Source organism: Orcinus orca, chromosome 12 (genome assembly GCF_937001465.1).
Source record: "Orcinus orca chromosome 12, mOrcOrc1.1, whole genome shotgun sequence".
In the NCBI taxonomy this organism is placed as follows: domain Eukaryota; kingdom Metazoa; phylum Chordata; class Mammalia; order Artiodactyla; family Delphinidae; genus Orcinus; species Orcinus orca.
The window spans coordinates 59,456,115-59,464,350 of record NC_064570.1 but is presented as its reverse complement, the minus strand read 5'-3'; the positions used below and the strand labels follow the sequence as shown (position 1 = coordinate 59,464,350).

At 38.8% G+C, this 8,236-nt stretch overlaps 1 pseudogene; it reads left to right on the top strand.

Annotated features, from left to right (window-relative positions):
• The first annotated feature begins 470 nt into the window (after positions 1–470).
• On the top strand, positions 471–1,676 carry LOC101279951 (peptidyl-prolyl cis-trans isomerase E-like; annotated as a pseudogene).
• Positions 1,677–8,236: the final 6,560 nt, after the last annotated feature.

The window sequence follows — 8,236 nt, the reverse complement described above, 5'->3', positions numbered from 1 at the left end:
TGAAATCTAGAGACAAATAATATTTTATGGTAGGAGCAAAATTATTTACTTTGAGATCCTATGTAATAATTATTCTTACATAATTAAATAATTGCTATTTATAGTGATCTGTATTTGGATCAAATTTTAAGAGCTTAAATAAAATTTCATTTCCCCTAAATTTTTTTTATCATCCCCTTCAGTGTTCCCCGACTATATTTTTACATTTTTCCTATGTTCAAGAAAGCTGGTATTTAATGTGTCTCTTAGTTAAAAATAAGTGACAAGAAGTTTTTTGTTTTTAAACCTACATATAATGGGAAGATTTTATAAATAATGAAGGCATACACTAGATTATAAGCATGCTGTTTTATCATAAAATAATTATAAAATAATTTTGTAGACCCACTATCATGACAGAAGATGACATAAATACATTGACAAAACTGTCAAAAACCTCCTTTAAAATATTACTCCTCGGTGAGAGCAAGATGGCCACTACCAAGCGAGTGTTGCGGACTTGCAGAGGAGGTGGATGACAAAGTTCTTCATGCTGCTTTTATCCCTTTTGGAGACAGCACAGATATCCAGATTCCCCTGGATTAGGAAACAGAAAAGCACCGAGGATTTGCTTTTGTTGCATTTGAGTTGGCAGAGGATGCTGCAGCAGCTGTAGACAACATGAATGAACCTGAGCTGTTTATATGGACAATTCGTGTCAATTTGGCAAAACCCATAAGGATTAAGGAAGGCTCTTCCAGACCAGTTTGGTCCGAGGATGGCTGGTTGAAGAAGTTTTCTGGGAAGACTCTTGAGGAGAATAAAGAAGAAGGGACAGAGCCTCCCAAAGTGGAAACCCAGGAGGGAGAGCCCGCTGTAAAAAAAGCCCAGTCAAACCCTCAGGTGTACATGGACATCAAGACTGAGAACAAGCCAGCAGGCTGAATCCAGATGCTCCTGGGTTCAGGCGTCGTTCCCATGACAGCAGAGAATTTCCACTGCCCGTGCACCCACGAGAAGGGCTTTGGCTTCAAGGGCAGCAGCTTCCACCATATCATCCCCCAGTTCATGTGCCAGGGCTGCAATTTCACCAACCACAAGGGCACTGGGGCAAGTCCACCTACGGGAGGAAGTTTGACGATGAAAACTTTATTCTCAAACACACGGGACCAGGCCTGCTCTCCATGGCCAACTCAGGCCCAAACACCAACGGTTCCCAGTTCTTCCTGACATGTGACAAGATGGATTGGCTGGACGGCAAGCACGTGGTATTTGGGGAGGTCACGGAAGGCCTGGACGTCTTGTGGCCGATTGAGGCCCAAGGCAGCAAGGACGGGAAATCCAAGCAGAAAGTCATCATCTCCGACTGTGGGGAGTACATGTGAGAGGGCAGCTGTCAGCCCAGGGAACCAGCACTCAAGGTGTCCCATTTGCAGCAAGAGGGCTTTGTGTCCTGGCCCTTCCTCGGGGTCAGCATGGGGCAGCTCCTCTGCAGGCATGGCCTGGGCCTCCTCTGGCTCTTCCCCAAGTGTGGCCATGGGCCCGGGTGCCGCCCTCCCCACCGTGGACGGCCGTGCATGGCCTTTCCAGGCCAGGGCCTCTCCTGGGTCCACCAGTGTGACTCCTAGACGTTTTCCTTGGTAAAATAAATTATAGTTTTTGTAAAAAAAGAAAATATATACTACTCCTTTCTAAAATTTACCTATTAAGTGGTGTTTCTGTAACTGTTATGGAAATTGAGAAAGATTCTTATGGGAATTCTTTTTGTTATTGTCACATATATTATATGAAAAGGTAAGTATAATCTGAACACTGCAGAAGCTGATTCATTATGAAGTATTGATTTTCTATTCAAAACAATATTTTTTACAAATAATATAATTTCCTCTTAAGGAAAGAAAATTTATGTTGTCTGTTGTCATAATTTGAATTTCTGACCTCATCTTGTAAAATCAGGAGTAGAAGATAAAAAAAAGATGGCTTTGGTGAGACTTTATGAGAGAGAGTGAAAGCTGACAATAATATATGGCTGATACTGTATAAAGTTCAGATTCCATACAAGATCGTATTTAATCCTCCGCCAAATAATGCTACTGTCCCCATTTTGTATATAGTGAAACAGGCTCAGAGAAGCAACTTGCCCATTATTACACAGTTGTAAGAGATAGCAGTGGGCTTTAAAACCATTAGCCCTACACCAGAATTGTAATCTCTGTGTTATACTGAATTTTGGTGATGTGGCTATAGCAGGTTATAGTACAAAGCCTACTTGCAAAACTCCATTTTGCTGTACGGAGTTTTACCAATATACAAACTCATGTGTTTGTGTTTGCCTGATATTTGTTACACTTATACAGAGGGAATGGACCAACTTTATTGACTCTTATAAACACCCAGAACTAAGAAAATATTTAGCAGTGCTGTCTCTAAATATCTCATCATTTTAAGAAAAATGAACACCTTAAAGTGTTACTTTCCAGTTGGTATGCTTAATCATACAGTGAAATCTCACTTTAAAATATATCAAATGTGGATTTAAACCAGATTAGTTTCCCCCAAATACCTTATCCTAGTTAAAGCCCAGGAGTAGAACTTCTGTCTCCCAATGCCAGCATTGTATTTCATTCCTTTGCATTTCTGTTGCTACTACCTTATTTTTTTAAAAAATATTGGGATTTAGGATATATGTTGGGTTGTTTTGTTTTAGTTTTGTTAGAAATTCAGAGAAAGAACTATTTTATTCAGCATTCAAATGGAATGCTGGGCATAGAAGTCAGGATTTCAATTTCCAAAAATACAGTGACAGGCAATAGGTTTACCCTTTCATCTTAACCTAAAAATTGGACAAAATACATGAAACAATGGTTTTCAAATTTTGGACAACAGGCAGCACAGGATAATGATTTTTTTTTTTTTTTTTTTTTTTGGCTGCATTGGGTCTTCATTGCTGTGCCTGGGCTTTCTCTAGTTGTGGAGAGCGGGGGCTACTCTTCGTTGCAGTGCAGGGGCTTCTCATTACGGTGGCTTCTCTTGTTGCGGAGCATGGGCTCTAGGCACGTAGACTTCAGTAGTTGTGGCACGCAGGTTCAGTAGTTGTGGCACGCAGGTTCAGTAGTTGTGGCTCGCAGGCTCTAGAGTCTCAGTAGTTGTGGCTCACGGACTTAGTTGCTCCATGGCATGTGGGATCTTCCCGGACCAGGGCTCGAACCCATGTCCCCTGCATTGGCAGGTGGATTCTTAACCACTGTGCCACCAGGGAAGCTCCAGGTTAATGATTCTTGAGAGAAGGGAAACATTGAAGAGAACCCTGTGATTTTCCCAGCTTATTGATTGGAGGCCATTTTCAGGATGCAGACCAGGTAAGGTCAATCCAAACAGAACCTGCTTGTCTTGCTGAGTTGAGGAGACAGCTCAGCAAGAGTTGGGGAGCCCAAGACAGCCAGAAATAGTTGGGCAAAATACAACAGAGGAGGAAATGTACTGAGAGATCCCCCTCAGTCTTTGGTGGGTACTGATCTATGCAGGTAGGTAAGAATACTACCTGAAACCAGAGAAGGAACCACTAGGAAGGAGCAGGCAGAACAATCTTGAGAGCTCACATAAGTCTGGGAACAGTTTTGCATCTCTTACAGCCTGAATGGAAAGAACCCTAACATGTGAGGCGTTGAGTAGAGTCCTCACAATGGTATTGCCTTAATAGTGGATCCAAATTGGCCCTAAACTAATGGCTTCCCAGAACCCATACTAAACAAAGCTGAAAAGCAAGACTCAAAGAATCAAACTGATTCTAAACAATTTAATTGTGTCCTAGAACAAAGCTCAACTATATTTAAAGGAATACAGTAAAATCGAGAGCCCAGAAAAGTAAAAAGTAACATGTCTCACTTCTAGTGGAAAATTATCAAGCATGCAAAGAAATAGGTAATGATGACCTATAATTGGGAGAAAATTAACCAACAGAAACAGACTGAGAAATGATAGAGATGGTAAAATTAGCAGACAAGGGTTTTAAAACAGTTATTATAAATAAAATCTATATGTTTAAAAAGGGAAAGAAAAGCATGAACATGACAAGTAGAGAAAAGGATGATATAAAAAAGACCCAAACTTCTAGATGAAAAATATAACATCTAAAATGAAAAACACTCTGGCAGGAATTAACAGTAGATTAGACACTAGAGAAGAAAGATCTATTGCTTGAAAACACAGCAATACAAGCCATCTAAAGTGAAACACAGAGAGGAAAAAGACTGAAAAAAAGAGCAGAATATTAATGACAAAAGGGGCAATGATACCATGTAGTCTAATATACATGTAATTGGACTCTCCAAAATAGATGATAGAGCTCAAAAATATTTGAAGGAATAATCTTCAAAAATGTTATAAATATACTAAACTCACAGATCTAAGAAGCTTGATGAAGCCCAAATAGAAGAAATATGAAATGCATACAAGTAGTCATTGTAATAAGTTATAACCTCTTTATTCTTTTTTTTTTTTTTTTTTTTTTTTTTTGGCGGTACGCGGGCCTCTCACTGTTGTGGCCTCTCCTGTTGCGCTCCGGACACGCAATCTCAGCGGCCATGGCTCACGGGCCCAGCCGCTCCGAGGCATGTGGGATCCTCCTGGACTGGGGCACGAACCTGTGTCCCCTGCATCAGCAGGCGGACTCGCAACCAGTGCACCACCAGGGAAGCCCATAACCTCTTTATTCTAAAGAATTATTTAGATTCTATTCCCATTCTGCAAGTGAGGAACCTGAAGTCCAGAATGTTGATTTGCCCACAGTCCACAGTTTGTCTCTCAGGTACTAGTGGTCAGAGGGCATCCCTTCTTATCCTGGGCTCATTCCTGTGAGGTTTTGCTGGATGCTGGATGGTACCTACAGATTCCAGAGGTCAAGAATATGTAGCTCTACATAGTTTGAGGAATTTCCACATGTTTTATTATCTTTTGCACGGTGAACTGACACTGTGCATACAAGAGGCTGAGTGCTAATGAACAACTAGGAATTGGGGGATAAAATTATTTATAAGTAACATTTGACTTGGAATCTATGTGGGGAAAATAATAGAATAAGTAGATGAGGAAGAAAACTAGGATTGTTGTTTATTATGCATGATAAAGAAGAAAGAGCAATTTGAGAGAAGTCAGTTAATTGAGGAATAAGATTGAAAGCCACAAAGCGAATGATAACAACAGTATACAAAGATAAACTAGTGAATCAAAATCTCTGTAACGAGGATCCACAAATAAAGGGATGATTGATTTAGGCAGCTGTTTTTGTAGAGGTGTGTTTTTTTTGCCCCCTTTTACTATTCAGTTTTCCAACATCTATCTAAACTGCATAGCATTATCACTTCTCTATTCTAATCTCTCTCTTACTGCTTAAAATTATCACTCTTTTATTTCAAAATGTGGCTTCTTATCCTTTGATCCACTAATTGACTTTATTACCCTCAAACCCTTCTTGCCTTCGTGTGCTGCCTGATTAAAAAAAAAAATCAACTCATTCCCAATTTTTCACACTCCTCCCTCCCATTTCTTCCCCTTTCCTCTGGATATTTAGAAGCTATAGAGTGCAAAGATTCTACCTCTAAGAGAAATTTCAGTTGTTTCAAACATTGGTCTCATGAGACCCCTTATTAAATGTTGACTATAAAACGTAACTTTTGGAACAAGGACATTATGCCATGAGCAGTTGAGATTTGGGGGGGATATAGGAATTCTACTTTTTTGTGTGTGAGTCAATATTCTAGAAACTTAAATAAAACCTCCAGTATTTTTCTTTTCCAATCACCTTATCACACCAACTTTTCCTAGAATCAGGGGGATTTTAGAATGTGGAATTCACAATGGGTATGTGTGTAAAACTCAGAGAACAGAAATTGCATCTTTATTTTCACTAATCTGTAATGATACTTAGCATTTCCTTTACTTATGAAATTTGGCAAAAAACCACAGTGGTGTTTGTAGTACTTATGACTTTAGCCTTAATAGAAATCTTTGATATTTTCATATTATAATTATTATGGATAACTCAAAAGTGATTTACCTTCATTACTATTTTAAATTAATGTTATTAGAATTGTTGCTAGATATTGTTATTTAATGAAGTAATAAAGAATGAAATTTTATCTTTTAATAGATAAGTTTATGGCATTGATAGTGATGATGGTTTCATGAGTGTATACTTATTTCCAAACACACTGAGTTGTATGCATTAAATATCTAGAGCTTTTTGTATGTTAATCATATCTCAAAGCAGTTAAAAGACTTTTGATATCAAAATTTTAATATATTTGGTTTTCTATGTATGTATTTCCTTTCATGAATTTAACAACACTATCTGAGAAGGAGGACATGGCACAAGACAAACTGAGTCTCCTCTACTAGATACTCTAAAACTCCTGTACTAGATAATGGTGCAGTATGATTACAAAGAAAAGGCTGTTTTGGTTTACCTGAGGCACAAGTGCCTGAGGCTACAAGTAGTCAAGTGATTTTCTTCCAAGATGATTCCACTTAGTGCCTCCTGTAAAAGCATTTTCTCAGTTTAGTATTATTTTTTATTGGAGGAAGACTGCAAAACCAGCTTTCTGTCTATCATGATCTAAGGAGCAGAGAGAACTAGTTCAAGTGATAATATGTGCTGCCCAGGGAGAGGTGCTGAACTGTAGAGAACAGAGATCCGAACTGGGAGACAGAAACAGAAGATTCAAGTCTGGGCTCAGACCCTGGGTAGGATATCTTTCCTACAGTTAGTGTTATCCTTAGAATAAAAGAATTTTGTTTGGTGATATTTAAGATGCCTTTTCTTTCTTAAATCACGTGGCTCTTCTCAAGAATATTGCTGCTCCATAGTGCTTTCAAGCATTGAGAGAAACTCCTTTAAAGTCAGGATGAATCTGCTTGCATTAATCCATCCTGTCCTAGTCCTCCCATCCCTTGACCAATATACCTATGTAGGCTGTCACGTAGTCTCTGTGTGACTGTAGATAGGTGGCTTGATTTCATCTGTGCATCCAGTCTCCTCATTTGAAAATAATAATATTAATAATAATGACAATAATAATAACCTCTGAGAACAGTAAAGGTTAAATAACATATCACATGTCAAACAAACACCTAGAATGGGATCTGACACACAAGAAGGTGTTTAATCAACCTTAGACTTCAATTCCTCTTGGAAGAGAGGAGAGAGAAATATCTCACCGAAGACCAAACCCCAATACTTTGAAACTTCCACATTGTTTCTTTGATATTGAGCTAACAGGCTTTAGTAAGTGGATTATGTGTATGTGAACATTTGTCCAGAGTGGAACCCAGGGAGTTCCTGCTTGGAGTCTGTCTCTTAGTGATTTATTAAAAATAATCATTAACTTCTCATCCTCATCCTCCAGCCTCTCTTCTTTTTGTTCTTTTTCTTGAACTTCTTGGGTTAAAAATGCTGTTACTGTTTTTTTTACAATGTCTTAAATTTTAAAAAAATGATAGCTCCAGATGGCTGTCATTCATTATGATGAATAAATATGGCATGGTGATTGTCCCCCCAAAAACTCTATTTCTTTGGTGCCAGTAGAGTGAGTGTGTGTGTGTTATATTCATATACATACATATATATTATTCACATACACCTATATATATGTGTGTGTGTATATATATATATATATAGAGAGAGAGAGAGAGAGAGAGAGAGAGAGAATATATATACACTAACTAAACTTTCTTCAGCTTGCAATGAATAATAAGATAAGTTCATTTTATCAGAATACACACTGAAACCATTCATGACAGTTGTTACCAAACTGAACTTGGGTCTGCTCACCTGACACGTAGAAAAGCCAATCTACTGACTGGGAGTTGTGGCAAAGGAATGTACAGAGTTTATTGCAGGGTACCAAGCAAGGAGAACAGGCAACTCATTCTCAAAAGATCTGAACTCTCCCAGGGCTTTCAGGGAAGGGATTTTAAAGACAGTGTGAGGGAGAGGGTCACAGGGTACATGAGCAGCTTGTGCATAATTCTCTGATTGGTTGATGGTGAGATAACAGGGTAAGGTTTTAGGAATTTCAATCATCAACCTTCTAGTTCCAACCAATCTGAGGTCTACATGCTGGTGGTCAGCATGCAGTCAACTTCCTCCTCCTGGTGGGGGTTTTAGTATCTGCAAAACAACTCAGGAATATGGCTCAGGATATTATCTATAGCCCTTGAGAAGGAAAAGTCCTTGACTTTGTTTTATGGCTAAACAATT